This window comes from Delphinus delphis, chromosome 16 (assembly GCF_949987515.2).
Source record: "Delphinus delphis chromosome 16, mDelDel1.2, whole genome shotgun sequence".
NCBI lineage: Eukaryota > Metazoa > Chordata > Mammalia > Artiodactyla > Delphinidae > Delphinus > Delphinus delphis.
The window spans coordinates 59,912,264-59,927,920 of NC_082698.1; the positions used below are offsets into that span (position 1 = coordinate 59,912,264).

At 38.0% G+C, this 15,657-nt stretch overlaps 1 non-coding gene across 1 annotated transcript; it reads left to right on the forward strand.

Moving 5' to 3' along the window:
- The first annotated feature begins 15,293 nt into the window (after positions 1-15,293).
- On the forward strand, positions 15,294-15,398 carry LOC132440106 (U6 spliceosomal RNA). Its single transcript, XR_009522513.1, has one exon. It is a non-coding gene; the product is annotated as a U6 spliceosomal RNA (small nuclear RNA).
- Positions 15,399-15,657: the final 259 nt, after the last annotated feature.

The following is a 15,657-nucleotide window of genomic DNA, read 5'->3' on the forward strand; positions in this document are numbered from 1 at the left end:
TTGGGCATCCTTTCATGTGTCTGTTGGTCATTTGTATGTCTTCTTTGGAAAAAAGTCTGTTCAGATCCTCTAACCATTTTAAAATTAGATTGTTCTTTTTTTTTTGCTATTGAGTTGTATGAGTTCTTTATATATTTTGGATATTGACCCTTTAGATAAACAATTTGCAAATATTTTCTCCCATTCAGTAGGTTGCCTTTTCGTTTTGCTGATGGTTTCCTTTGCCGTGCAGAAGTTTTTTGTTTGATGTAGTATCACTTGTTTATTTTTACTTTTGTTACCTTTGCTTTTCATGTCAAATCCGTACAAACAATCACCTAGACTACTGTCAAGGGGCTTATTGCCTGTTTTCTTCTAGGATTTTTATGGTATCACGTCTTACATTCAAGTCTCTAATCCATTTTGAGTTAATTTTTGTGGTATAAGCTAGTGATCCAGTGTGTGGCTGTCCAATTTTCCCAGCACTATTTATTGAAGAGACAGTCCTTTCCCCATTGTGTATTCTTGGCTCCTCTTTCATAAATTAATTGACCATATATGTGTTTATTTCTGGGCTCTCTATTCTGTTCCAAAGATCTTTGTGTCTGTTTTTATGCCAATATCATACTGTTTTGATTACTATAGCTTTGTAATATAGTTTGAAATCAGGAAGCATGATGCCTCCAACTTTGTTTTACTTTCTCAAGATGGCTTTGCTATTCAGGGTCTTTTGTGGTTGTCCATTCATGCAGTGGTGAACATTTGGCTTGTTTTCAGTTTGGGCTATTACACAACTGTCAATTTTCAGGTAGGATTAGGAATAATATTTTTCTGGAAGACCAGATGTTAGAAGAAATTGCTTCAGTAAATGGAAATTCAAAGCACTGGACCTGGAGTCAGAAGATCCGGGTGTGGGCCTTTGGACCAATAACTTTAAACATGTTGAGCTTTGATTCCCTAATTCATAAAAGAAGATTAATAATACCTGCCTTGAGGGGTTTTGTGAGGATTAAATAAAATAATTCACACATTTAACCTTTCTTTAAAATATTAACTTTGCACTGTGGTAACCTAAATGGGAGGGAAGTCCAAAAGGGAGGGGATATCTGTATGTGTATGGCTGATTCATTTTGTTGTGCAGTGGAGGCTAACAGAACATTGTAAGGCAACCATACTCCAATAAAAATTAATTAAAAAATAATAAATACAATAAAATAAAATATTAACTATGATCACCATGAAAGTAGAGGGAAGAACATTGAGAAGTTATGGCAAAACCTTTTTACTTTTCTAGGACCCCTGTATTGAAGACCAAAAGACACTATCAAATATGGCTCTGAGCAAAACAGTAAAATATGTTGGTCATGTCTCTTTCTCCTTTGTCCTCCACCTCCTCCCCTTCCCTTTCTCTTCTTCCCTTCTCCCTCCTCCTAGTTGTTATTGTTGCAGGGTGTCTCTTTCTTCTTGAGGACAAGATCCATTTCTTTTCCTCTGCTTTCATATTACTTAATATGTTATTCTTATATTAGGTTCTCCATGAATATCTATTGAGGTAATAATAAATACTCATATACTGTTTTATAGATGATAATGCATTTTCAGATACATTATCTCATTCTGATCCTCAAAATTCCCCAGAGAAGTAGGATGGCAGATAATATTATATCCTCACTATCAGAGGAGGAAACTGAGGCTCAGAGAGGTTAAAAACTAGCAGAGATAACAACCTAGCTCTGCTTCAAATGCCAACTCAGAGTGCCTTTCCCCTTGGCCTACCAACATTCTTGACAGAATTCAGGTGGATACTTCAGTCTCCAGTTAGTACTAATGTATAAAATCTTTGCAGGATAAAAGACTGAACTTTATTTTTAGAAAACTAACAGTTGGTGGCATTTTCATGCTTGCACTGCAAAATATGCTTTTACAGGGAAACAAAGGAGATCTGAAATTTTCAGGATATAGTATTAGGACTGTAACTATTTGCAAAATTTGAGATAGATACAACTATTATTCTCCTTCATCCTAAATACAATTCTCAGCAAAATAAGAATTTATACTATAAAGTACTCCACACCAGGTAAAAGTAATTTCTTTCTGGAATATTGTTTCTGATTTAACCAGTATATAAACATTGACTGAGGATCATTTCCCACTTTTGCTTTTCTCTTTTTATCTTATTTTACTTAGAACAGCCTTTTGACCTATTGCAAAGGTGTAATGATTGATAGCACACAGTACATCTATTTTGCATCTTTATCTGTGTAGAAAGTTCAGGGTTTTCATTTCCTTTTGGGCTAATCTTCCCCTAACTCTCTCTTGTGGGAGAATTTTTTTCCTGTAGATAAAAGAACAAGAAGTGGTTGGGGATCCTTCTTAGATAATCACTTGTATTTCTATTGCTTCATCTTAATTTAGATGTTATCCCATAGGATCTAAATTGGTATTTTTTATGGTTATCACATGACAAAGAGCTTAGCAAATGCACCCTGATATCGGATAAGCAGTACTATGTACTATTCAAAATTAAAGTTGTTGATACTATTACTGTAAGTTCTTATTTTGAAAATTTAATTAGAACTATTTATTTATAAAGAGGGACTTAATCTAGCTGAATTACAATAATTCTACCTCCTCTAATAAAAGTGAATTGTTGAGGAGATATAAAAATGGTGACAAATTCTGGGGTAAATTTTTAAAATTCATTTTCATATAAATGAGATTTCATATTTCATAGAGTCTGAGTTTATAACAAGGGTTGTAAAATATTTTTTTCTCAAAATCTAGAAATTTTATAATTTCTATTGCTAATTTTTTATTAGTTTGATACTAAATGCTCCATTAGTTAAAGAATGCTGATAGTTTTCAACTCCATAGAATTATTGGCTGTATTTTAAATGCACTAGATAATGCACCTGTCTTGTTCTAGACATTGATGGCAATCCCACAAAACATTAGCCTGGTGAAATGAAATATTTTTCAAACCAGAATTGAGAGATTAAGAAAGAAAGAACTAATTTAAAGTTATAGATAGAAATCCCAGAGATAAACCCACACACATATGGTCACCTTATCTTTGAAAAAGGAGGCAAGAATACACAATGGAGAAAGACAGCCTCTTCGATAAGTGGTGCTGGGAAAACTGGACAGCTACATGTAAAAGAATGAAATTAGAACACTTCCTAGCACCATACACAAAAATAAACTCAAAATGGATTAAAGACCTAAATGTAAGGCCAGACACTATAAAACTCTTAGAGGAAAACATAGGCAGAACACTCTATGACATACATCACAGCAAGATCTTTTTTGACCAACCTCCTAGAGTAATGGAAATAAAATAAAAAATAAACAAATGGGACCTAAGGAAACTTAAAAGATTTTGCAGAGCAAAGGAAACCATAAAGAAGATGAAAAGATAACCCTCAAAATGGGAGAAAATATTTGCAAACGAAGCAACTGACAAAGGATTAATCTCCAAAATATACAAGCAGTTCATATTGGTAAATATCAAAAAAACAAACAACCCAATCCAAAAATGGGCAGAAGACCTAAATAGACATTTCTCCAAAGTAGACATAAGATTGCCAACAAATACATGAAAAGATGCTCAACATCACTAATCATTAGAGAAATGCAAATCAAAATCACAATGAGGTATCACCTCACACCAGTAAGAATGTCCATCAACAAAAAATCTACAAACAATAAATACTGAAGAGGGTGTGGAGAAAAGGTAGCCCTGCTGCACTGTTGGTGGGAATGTAAATTGATACAGCCCCTATGGAGAAAAGTATGGAGGTTCCTTAAAAAACTAAAAATAGAACTACAATATGACCCAGCAATCCCACTACTGGGCATATACCCTGAGAAAACCATAATTCAAAAAGATACATGCACCCCAATGTTCACTGCAGCACTATTTACAATAGCCAGGACATGAAAGCAACCTAAATGTCCATCGACAGATGAATGGATAAAGAAGATGTGGCACATATATACAATGGAATATTACTTAGTCATAAAAAGGAATGAAATTGAGTTATTTGTAATGAGGTGAATGGACCTAGAGTCTGTCATACAGAGTGAAGTAAGTCAGAAAGAGAAAAGCAAATACCGTATGCTAACGCACATTTATGGAATCTAAAAAAACAGTACTGGTGAACCTAGTGGCAGGGCAGGAATAAAGACACAGATGTAGAAAACGGACTTGAGGACATGGGGGTGTGGGAAGGGGAAGATGGGAAAAAGTGAGAGAGTAGCACTGACATATATACACTACCAAATGTAAAATGGATGGCAAGGGGAAGCTGCCGCATAGCACAGGGAGATCAGCTCAATGCTTTGTGACCACCTAGAGGGGTGGGATAGGGAGGGTGGGAGGGAGGCTCCAGAGAGAGGGGATATGGGGATATATGTATGCATATAGCTGATTCACTTTGCTGCACAGCAGAAAGTAACACAACATTGTAAAGCAATTATACTCCAATAAAGATATTTATAAATAAATAAATAAATAAATAAACAAAGTTATAAAGCCAACTACTGGAAAAAAACAACTAAAACTGAAGGGAGAGAAAATAAGGAAAAGCGAGAAGTAATTTAAGAGTGCTAAATTTTGTATCTTTCATAATTAGCAACCAATATATATTGTTGAAAGTTGATAAATCAAGAAATGGAACTATCTTTATTTTTATTTTGTACCTTGCAGTACTGTTTAAAAAATGTTAATGTGCATATATCACTTTTTAAATTAAAAAATTAAAACACAGCAAAGTACTATTTTTTTAATGTGACTTAGCTAGAGCAAGTATTTTGAGCTCTGATTTCCCATCCCTAAACTAATTCAGGAGACATGGAGGCAGCTTCCCAAGGGATGTGGCTGTACTTTAACTGCTACTCAGAAATAAAGCCTTATCTAGGCTGTGGAGTTGTGTTCATTACTGCTCATTGAGAAACTCTTCCTACCTAGGGCATAATGATGGTAAGCAAGGGGAAAAAAGGGGTGGTTTTCTAGCCTCTGGTCAAGAAGTAGTCCCTTGGAAGAGAAATATTTAACGTGCTTGTGGAGAAATAGGACAAGCAAGGGTTGGATTCACAACAATAAATGGTTAGTATTGCTGACTAAATGCTTTAGCTTAGAAAGAAATTAAGTTTTTTTAAAAATTTATTTTTATTTTATTTTATTTATTTTTGGCTGTGTTGGGTCTTCATTGCTGCATGTGGGCTTTCTCTAGTTGTGGCGAGTGGGGGCTACTCTTCATTGCGGTGCGCAGGCTTCTCATTGCAGTGGCTTCTCTTGTTGCAGAGCATGGGCTCTAGGCGTGGAGACTTCAGTAGTTGTGGCATGCAGGCTCAGTAGTTATGGCTCACAGGCTCTAGAGCGCAGGCTCAGTAGTTGTGGCGCACAGGCTTAGCTGCTCCGCGACATGTGGGATCTTCCTGGACCAGGGCTTGAACCCGTGTCCCCTGCATTGTCAGATGGATTCTTTTTTCTTTTTTAAAAAAATTTATTGATTGATTGATTTTTTGGGGCTGCGTTGGGTCTTCATTGCTGTGCATGGGCTTTCTCTAGTTGCGGTGAGCAGGGGCTACTCTTTGTTGCGGTGCGCGGGCTCCTCATTGTTGTGGCTTCTCTTGTTGTGGGGCACATGCTCTAGGTGCATGGGCTTCAGTAGTTACAGCACGTGGGCTCAGTAGTTGTGGCTTGCTGGCTCTAGAGCTCAGGCTCAGTAGTTGTGGTGCACGGGCTTAGTTGCTCCACGGCATGTGGGATCTTCCTGGGCCAGGGCTCGAGCCTGTATCCCCTGCATTGGCAGGTGGACTCTTAACCACTGCATCACCAGGGAAGTCCCAGGGATGATTATTAAGATTCCCAAAATATCACCATGTTATTTCATCACCAACCAGTCAGAAGAAAGTCCATGAGCTGCAATCCTCACCTCATATATTGCCTTTAAAAACACTTCCTTGAAAGCCATTTGGGGGTTCCGGTCTTTTGAGCATTAGCTGCCCCTTCTCCTTGCTTGGCATCCTGCAAACAATGCCATAATTTCCTTCACCACAACCTGATGTCAGTAGGTTGGTTTTGCTGTGTGGTGGGCCAACAGATCCAAGCTCAGTTCAGTAGTATTGAGATTTCTTCAGTTTTTTACTGAATGCACTTTTCCTGTTCCAGGATCCCAACCAGGATACCAAGGCTGTCTTACTTTTAATGATGTTCATTTTGACCAGTAGATTCAAGTGTTTTCAGGTAGATGGATCCATCATAAAGTTCTCCACTCAACCTTCCTCTTAATGGTTTTAGCATCTATTGGTTATCATGGCCTAGGTCCATTATTTCATTAGGAGCTGCATAATTTAAAATTCTATGATTTCTCCTGTAAGTATTAGCTAGAATTCTCCTATAAAAAAGAACTTCCCTTTCTCAGGTACTTGGTTACTTTTGAAATACTGAACAATTTATCTTGCATAGATTTTAATGGTTCTAAATGTTAATGATTCTAATATACCCATGTGATATGCGTGAGAAATTCCAATTACTTTTAATTTTTAAATTATTTGCACAAAAGTACAAAGAAAATGTCTTATACTGCTAGTCAAAAGCTGTGGCTTTCATCTTCCTCTAAGTAATTTCTGCCATTTATGAAGACTGACCAAAAACATGTTGCAAGGATAATTGTTAAGTTGCCTAAAAAAGAAAATGACTATAGTATATTTGTTTTGAGCCAAAATATTCCAGGCACTTAACTGGTATTAACAATTAGTCCTCACAGATGTTTTAAAACTTAATTATAATAAATACTATTCTTATTTAATTTGCATGATGTAGTGACAAATACCATAATAGATTATGGCTGAGGAATTGAGACCCAGAGAATTAAAGAAAGTGGCCTAAGGGACTTCAGTACTATAAATACACAGAATTATTAAAGAGAATTAGTAATAAAAATATAAAAGAATACAACCCTTCTACAAAGGTATGGCATGTCACTTGTTTCCCTTCAACCAAATACTGTACAATCTACCTGTGTAGAGCAAATTTAATTTTCTAATAGTAAAATATATTATATAATATTAGAACCATTGAAAAAGAATAAATATCTAGTAATCAATCAAAAAGTGTTTCCAATAAAACAGTGGTCTCTTCATATTCCCCGTGTTTCATTATCTACTTTATTTTCCTCACTAATATAGACACCACAATTGTTTAGAAATTAAGAGGGCATGATCCAGGACTTCCCTGGTGGTGCAGTGGTTAAAAATCTGCCAACCAATGCAAGGGACACAGGTTTGATCCCTGGTCCAGGAAGATCCCACATGCTGCAGAGCAAGTAAGCCTGTGAGCCACAACTACTGAGCCCACACACCACAACTACTGAAGCCCACATGCCTAGAGCCCGTGCTTCGCAATAAGAGAAGTCTCCACAATGAGAAGCCCACGCACCACAATGAAGAGTAGCCCCTACTCACCACAACTAGAGAAAGCCCGCATGCAGCAACGAAGACCCAAGGCAGCCAAAAACAAATAAATAAATTAATTAATTTAAAAAAAAAGAAATTAAGAGGGCATGATCCAAATTTTTTTTTTTTTTTGATCCAAATTTTTAAACACACATGTAAGATGGGGTCCTTGGATAGTTCTTGAAGGAACTTTTCACATTGTCTACCTCATGAACATATTACTGGAAAGTACATTCCTAAAATTGGGACATATACTCTGTTGAATATACTACACTTACCTGATTCATGCTAATGACCCGTGGAGGTAATAGCTGGGAGCAAGAGAAACTTAGAACGGATAGTGAAGGAGGGAAATGATGAACACTAGTTGTGACCTGAGATTAACTGCTGTTGTGGGAGACTGTAGCTTGTCCCACTAATCTTCCTTTTCTAGGTTTCCCCTTAGGAAAATAAGCCCACAGGAACCATGGCAAATCTACTTCCCAAACATACATGAAGAAATGGATTTGTGCAGAACAAGAGGTTTACTGTGGTAGCCACTGAGGTACCACACCCAGATCTCCCTTTAAGAGATTCTGCTGCAGGGAGCCTAGCTGATTGACAATTGATACACTTTTGGCTCTCATGCTTTTGGGTCAGGCCATACCTCCTCTAGGCTACTCCCAGCCAATGAGCACAGCAGGGTGTAAGAACCAGTCCATTCCTACACAAAGCGGGATTCCTTTAACTGGCAGCTTCAGCTCAGGGACTTCCCATTGGCCTGGGTGAGATTTTCTCAGAATTGCTCTATGGTTTGAGGCTCTTCCCACACAATCCTTCCTTCCCTCTCTCCTGTTACAGGTGTTAGACCTGCCTCACTCTCCCTATATGCCCCTTCTCCTTTCCCCTTTGTCTTTCATAAGCATTCTCCCCAATGAATCCCTTATACATCAGATTTCATCTTGCTGCCTGCTTCTCCAAGGATTCAAATTGACACACGTTACATAAGAATTTAGCCCCCTGGGTGAAACTCACAACTGTTTATAGCAAGTATAATAAACAATTTCTTGGAAAACTATATAGACAAATAGATGGCTTAATATTAGAATACATACTTTAACGTAAAAATAATGTTAATGCAAATATACATGTAAATTACTGAATGGTTTTAAGGTCTTTATTAGCAATCAGAATATCTCCTGGGTTTGATCTTAGAAGGTGTATCTATCCATCATTTAAGCACTATTTTCTAGTTTTGGGGTGGTGTGATTATGTAAAGCAGAATTCTTCTCCATTCAGAATCAAGTTCTACCCTCTCACTTGTTCTTAGCTCTTAAGGGTGGCTATGAGATATTAAGGACCTGTATTTCTACATGCCATTGAGTAAGGCATATCGGCAGAAGTAAAAACAGAAAGTAAAAGAAAAAGAGGTCAATCATAGTTCACGGTTTATTCATATTTTATAGTGCAAAGCAAACAAAAATGGAAACGGCAAACCCTGGGCATCCTCAAAGCCAACTGATACTGGACCTAATTCACCTACCTTGTGTCTCAAATACCATTCTATACCATGCTGGGAAAGCTGTGGATTCCTTGAGGGTATTTGTCTTGATTTCCTAAAAGAAAAAATAAAGTCATAGTCACTTGGCTTTTTTCCTCATCATGTGACAAAATCATATGATATCCATGAAGAAAAATGAAAGGAAGTTTGATTTGGGGAAAAAGGAACAGTATCATAGTTTCTTGGCTTATTTCTAAGCCCCTCAACTTGGAAAATATCCAGCACTTAATAAAAAAACTTTAGGACTTCCCTGGTGGTCCAGTGGTTAAGAATATGCCTGCCAATGCAGGGGACATGGGTTTGATCCCTGGTCTGGGAAGATCCTACATGCCACGGAACAACTAAGCCCATCGCCACAACTACTCAACCTGTGCTCTAGAGCCCTCAAGCCACAGCTACTGAGCCCGCGCGCCACAATTAGTGAAGCCTGCGCACTCTGGGGCCCGGGTGCCGCAACTACTGAGCCTGCATGCTGCAACTACTAAAGCCCGCATGCCTAGAGCCCATGTTCTGCAAAGAAGAAAAGCCACCACAATGAGAAGCCCACGCACGGCGACGAAGTGTAGCCCCGGCTTACCGCAACTAGAGGAAGCCCGTGCACAGCAACAAAGACCCAGTGCAGCCAACAACAAAATTAAAAAAAAACCTGTATACTAAATTTTTGACAATGTCAAACATCAAAATGATATTGAAATTTTGAAATACCAAAAATGATACTTTTGTATTGTAGCAAAATATCTCCCTTTACTCCAGAGTGAATGTGAATTGTGACTCCAGGTTGATAGAGAAGTAAATGTGATAAAAAATGTAAATATTAGATCTTCATTATTTTAAATGTTTTAAGGGATAAAAATTAGGGACTCTCCAGAGATAATGCTGCTTGGTGTATGTGTGCAGTGTTTATTTTCTATTATCTAATGAATGTACTTAAGTGCAAATACTTGTGAAGGACATCTATTCATTCAATTAATATTTACCAATTTCCCACAATGTGCTAGGTACTATTCTAGGTTTTAGGATATCTGGAGAGACTTGAAAGGGGAGATGACTTCCTGTTTGGCGCAAGAGACACCTTTAGCTCAGCTATTCTTAGAAAGTGATAGCCTACTGATTCTGTCTCTTGATGAGGATTTAATGTGTTATTAAATCCTGGATTATGTTGTTTCTTTCAGTTCTCTTTCTGTACTATTGTGCAAATTATTTCTAATAAATAGAATCTAGACACCAATCTGCTGAATGTTTTTTGAAAAGAGATCCCACACCTGAAGAAGTTCTAGAGAGAATAGAGAAAACAGACAGGAGGAATTACCAAAGAAACAAATCAAAGTTTATTAGAACTAAAGGACTCAAGTCTCCTGATAAAGGACCTACTGAGTGGCCAGAAGATTAAATAAGAAAAAGGCCCACAACATGACATATCATGCACTGGGGAAAAAAGGAGACCCAAGAACTTTCAGAGAGAAAAAACATATGAAAGATCAAGAACTAAAGTTTCATCTCACTTCTTGGGACCAACACTGGAAGCTAGAAGAGAGTGGTATAATGTCTCAAAAATCTTCAAGGAAAATTGTTTCTAATTTAGAGTTCTATACCTAGTCATGCTATCAATTAAGCTTACAGCCAGATGAAAGACAATTCCTGACATATAAAATCTCAGAAGCTTTGCGTTCTTTCTTAGAAAGCTACCACCAAAAAGAAAGAATAAACTAAGAAAAAGGAAATGCTCATGAAAAAGAGGGAGAAAAGCAATAAAGAAGACAAGGGTCTAGGTACTAGGAGATCTACCATAGCAGAGAGGTGAAGGGGATTCTCAAATTGAAAATGAAGCAAGTTCATGAATAACAGATGTACAGGAGGCCAACAAAACAAAAGGTAAAGACAGGGGGTTCCAAGACGCACAAAAATAGCTTTTCTGATGAGTTGGAACATATAAAGAAAAAAGATATTAATTCACAATAAATATTTATTGAATATTCACCTTGACCCACAAACACTATCCTCATGGAGCTTTCATTCTAGCACAGGGAGTACGATAATAAACATAATAAAGAATAAATTCTATATTAGAAGGCAGTAAATGTTATTAAAAAAGAAAAAGTAAAGCAGGGTAAGGAAGATTAAAATTGCTCTAGGTGGGGAGGGGGGTAGCGTGTATATGACAATTTAAAATACGATGGTGAGAATAAACCTCACTGTAAAGTGCCGCTTCAGGTAAGACCCAAGAATTGTACTGGAAAGGATTGGAAATAGGGAATTAGTCATGTGGCTATCTGGCAGAAGAACCTTCTAGGCAGAGGGAACTGCCAGTGGAGGTGAAGAAACATGAGGGGGAGAGATGCCAGAGCAGTAGTAGAAAATGAGGTCAGAGAGGTACGTGGTGGGGGATGTGTCATGCATGGCCTTGCAGATCACTGAAGAAAATGGCTTTTCTCTGAGGGAAATGGAGAGCCATTGTAGGAGTGAAATGATTGGCTTACATTTTAAAACGATCACTCTGGCTGCTTTGGGAGAATAGACTATAGGCAGATAAGGGTGGAAACAGGGAGATACAGTAAGTCCCCTACATACGAATGAGTTCTGTTCCAAGAGCGAGTTCACAAGTCTAATTTGTTCATAAGTCCAACAAAGTTAGCCTAGGTACCCAACAAACACAATCAGGTATGTAGTACTGTACGGTAATAGGTTTATAATACTTTTCACACAAATAATACATAAAAAAACAAGCACAAAAAATAAAGAAAACATTTTTAATCTTACAGTACAGTGCATTGAAAAGTACAGCAGTACAGTACAACAGCTGGCATACAGGGGCTGGCATCAAGTGAACAGGCAAGAAGAGTTACTGACTGGAGGAGGGAGAGGAGGTGGGAGATGGTAGAGCTGAGGGATCGTCAGCAACAAGAGACAGAGGGCAAGCTGCAATATCCCTCACGCCTGACGCTGACGGCACAGGTTCCAGTTCCTTGCTGGATTCAATTCTATCCAACCTCTTGAATAAACGTTCGCATGTTCACATCTTTGAAAGTCCACAACTTGAAGGCTCGTATGTAGGGGACTTACTATAATAAGGAGGCAATTGGATTGCCTAGTAATTGCCTAATAAAGAAGCAATTATCCCAATAATTCAGGCAAGAGATGTTGGTAGCACACACTACAGTGGTACATCGTGGAAGGGATGAAAGAGGAATTAGTGATAGACACATACAAAACTAAGCAAAGTTAAGAAATGAGTAAAGTATTAACTATAGGAAAAACAGAAATGGGGCTTCCCTGGTGGCGCAGTGGTTGAGAATCTGTCTGCTAATGCAGGGGACACGGGTTCGAGCCCTGGTCTGGGAAGATCCCACATGCCGTGGAGCAACTAGGCCCGTGAGCCACAACTACTGAGCCTGAGCGTCTGGAGCCTGTCCTCCGCAACAAGAGAGGCCGTGATAGTGAGAGGTCCGTGCACCGCGATGAAGAGTGGCCCCCGCTTGCCACAACTAGAGAAAGCCCTCGCACAGAAACGAAGACCCAACACAGCAAAAATAAATAAATTAATTAATAAACTCCTACTCCCAACATCTTAAAAAAAAACCAAACAAACCAGAAATGATATAAGAAAGGAAAGGTCATAATGATGGAAACACAAAATGTTAATTTAATCAAATATTATTGACATATGGTTATATTGGGAGGGTATGTGGCGAGAGTATGGCTAATTTCTTTAACACTAAGAGTTCCTACAAATTACTTAAAAAAAAAAATTATCCCAGTAGGAAAATATGCAAAGGATATAAACAGATAGTTCAGAGGAAAGAAAAAAAAAGGACAAAAAGAAGTTGAACTTCCCTCAGAATAAAAGAAAAGAAAATTAGACCTATACCAAGACATCATGTTTCACCTAATCAGATTGGCAAAGATCCAGAAGTTTGATAAAATTCTGTGTTGGGGAGGATATGGGTAAACAGCCATTCTCATATGTTGCTGGTGGAAGTATAAATTGGTATGGCAATTTGGCAAAATCTACCAAAGTCACATACCCTTTTCGGTTGGACATGGAGATGAGCCTCCCAGATATCCCCTTTCAAGGAAGGTCTTGTCCCAGCTGCTGGAAGATCTGTCAGCTGACAATCTTCAACTGTCAGCCCTTGCAAGTTTTGCCTCGGCTGCAAAGAGTTGCCCCATCTAAAGTCAGTGCCTTCTTGGGGCAGCCCACTGATGGAGGAAGGGGTATAAAAGCCTTTTCCACCCAATGTGGGCCAATTCTGGTAGGTCATTTCAGCTCCACAGCTCCCCTGTGGGGTTGGCTGAGGCTGCATGGGGCACCTTCAAAGCTCAACTTCTCCTTCTGCTCAATCCCACTTCCTCCTTCTCCCTTCCGCAGATGTTGAACCCAAGGGCACTCCTTAATAAACAAACACCTTGAACTCTAAATTTCTGTCCCAGAATCTGCTTCCCAGAAAACCTAACCTGTGAAAAATTTGACCCACAACTCCACTTTTAGGAATTTATTCCATAGATTACCCACATATCAGCAAAATAATGTATATTTGAGGTTACTCTTAGCAGATTATTTTTAGAGGAAGAATTAGAAACACTCTAAAGGTCTGACTAAACAAATCAGGTGACTGATTAAATAAAGGCATGTCTATACAATGTAATACCACATAGCTATATAAAAAACTGAGGAAGCCCTTTATATATAAAAAGGTCTTCAAAGGGTATGTGGGTGTGTATATATTTGTACACGCATGAAGGATGTATAAAAATTAATGTCATTTGTTGCCATGAGTAGATTTGGGTGTCTCAGGGACTGAGGTGGAAGAGAGATTTTTCATAGCATATACCACTGTACTTTTTAAATTTTAAACCATGTGAATGTGTTATAAATGATTAGAAACGATTTTTTTTTTTTTTTTTTTTTTTTTTTTTTTTGCGGTACGCGGGCCTCTCACCGTTGTGGCCTCTCCCGTTGCGGAGCACAGGCTCCGGACGCGCAGGCTCAGCGGCCATGGCTCACGGGCCCAGATGCTCCGCGGCATGTGGGATCCTCCCGGACCGGGGCACGAACCCGCGTCCCCTGCATCGGCAGGCGGACTCTCAACCACTGCGCCACCAGAGAAGCCCTAGAAACGATTTTTAGTAGTCAAATTATTTGATTTTTATACTACTTATAAAAAACTATATATGCATAGCTTTGATAAACTAAAAATTAAATTTAAAAAGACTTGCTTGTTAAATAAGAAATTAACAAATTGTGCAAAATGATTCTCATTTTTAAAAAAACTGTCTACACACACAGATAGACACATTGATAGAAGCATGGAAAAACTTAACAGCGGTTTTATCTTTGTGGGTAACATCAGAGTATAGAGAAGGACTTATATTTTTTTGTCTCACACACTTCTCAATTGTTTGAATTTAAGGGCATGCATATGTTTGTAATTAGAAAGTAATTAAGAATTATGGGACAGACTAAAACTAAAAAATAGGACACCCCACCCCACCCCACCCCCAGTTTACCAATTATTTTAGAGGAAACTTTTGATGATGCCTATAGGAAGTTGAAAAATTAATTTTCTAAAATAATTTAAGGAAACTGGAATAAGTGTACCAACTTTGTGTTTTCTCCTTTGTTTAACCTTGATTCATCTAAACAATTATCTCAATTAGTTAATTTCTTAAAACATCTAGAATCAAATTTTAGTTGCAAATATAAAATTTTCCTGCAACTGGGCTTAGGAATTTTTTGAGAGGTGCTGGGATGTGGTGGTGCCTGGGGGGGCAGCCCGGTCTGAACTTCTGGGGACCCCCTGATTTGCTCTTAACATTAGAGATTATCTAGTCCTTAAAGGTAGTGGTTGAGAAACTATATTGTAATGAGCTTGGGGAAGGTAAAGATCACGTTATTCAATCTATTTTTCTGTATTCCCTCTGTCTTGTGTCCCGCAAAGTGCCTAGCACTTAGTAAGTATTCAATAAATATCTAGGTAGATAGATATAGATAAAAAGGAGTGATGGGTACAGTAAGCCCTTGATTGTGTATTGTTTAAAGTATATTTCTTTTAAACCTCAGGGCAACTTTTTTGTTTCATTTCAACTTTTTGAGAGATTAGGATGGCTATTTTTACAAAAGAATAGCAGGCTCAGAGGAGGTGAGAGAACTTGAACTTGTTCAAGGACTAGGAAAGGTAAACAACTGAGCATTGTTAAAGAGATAAGGAAAGATCAGACCCTGGAGGAAATTCTGTGCTACATAAAAAAGATCATGGCCTTTGTTAAGTAGGGGATGGAGAGCCATGAAGGGCCTTATGAAGTAGTAAGGGAAACAGCCAACCAGTGCGGGTTTGGGCAGAACATTAAAATGGAGTGATACAGATTAGCATGGCCTCCACACAAGGATGCCATGAAAATTTGTGAAGGGGTTCATATTTTTAAGGAAATTTTTCTTTTTCAGCTTTTTATTGTATCTATATCAAACCTTATGCTGTACACCTTAAACTTATACAGTGATGTATGTCAATTATATCTCAATAAAACTGGGGGAAAAAAAAGTTCTTGAGACCCATGTGAGAGAGGAAAGTGGCCTGAACTAGCTCAGTTAGTTGGGGTGGAGTGGAGGGTGCATTTTTTGATAAGCATTTGGATTTTAAATTATCTTCTAGATAAGGTGCTCTTTTGCTCAAAGATGTAAT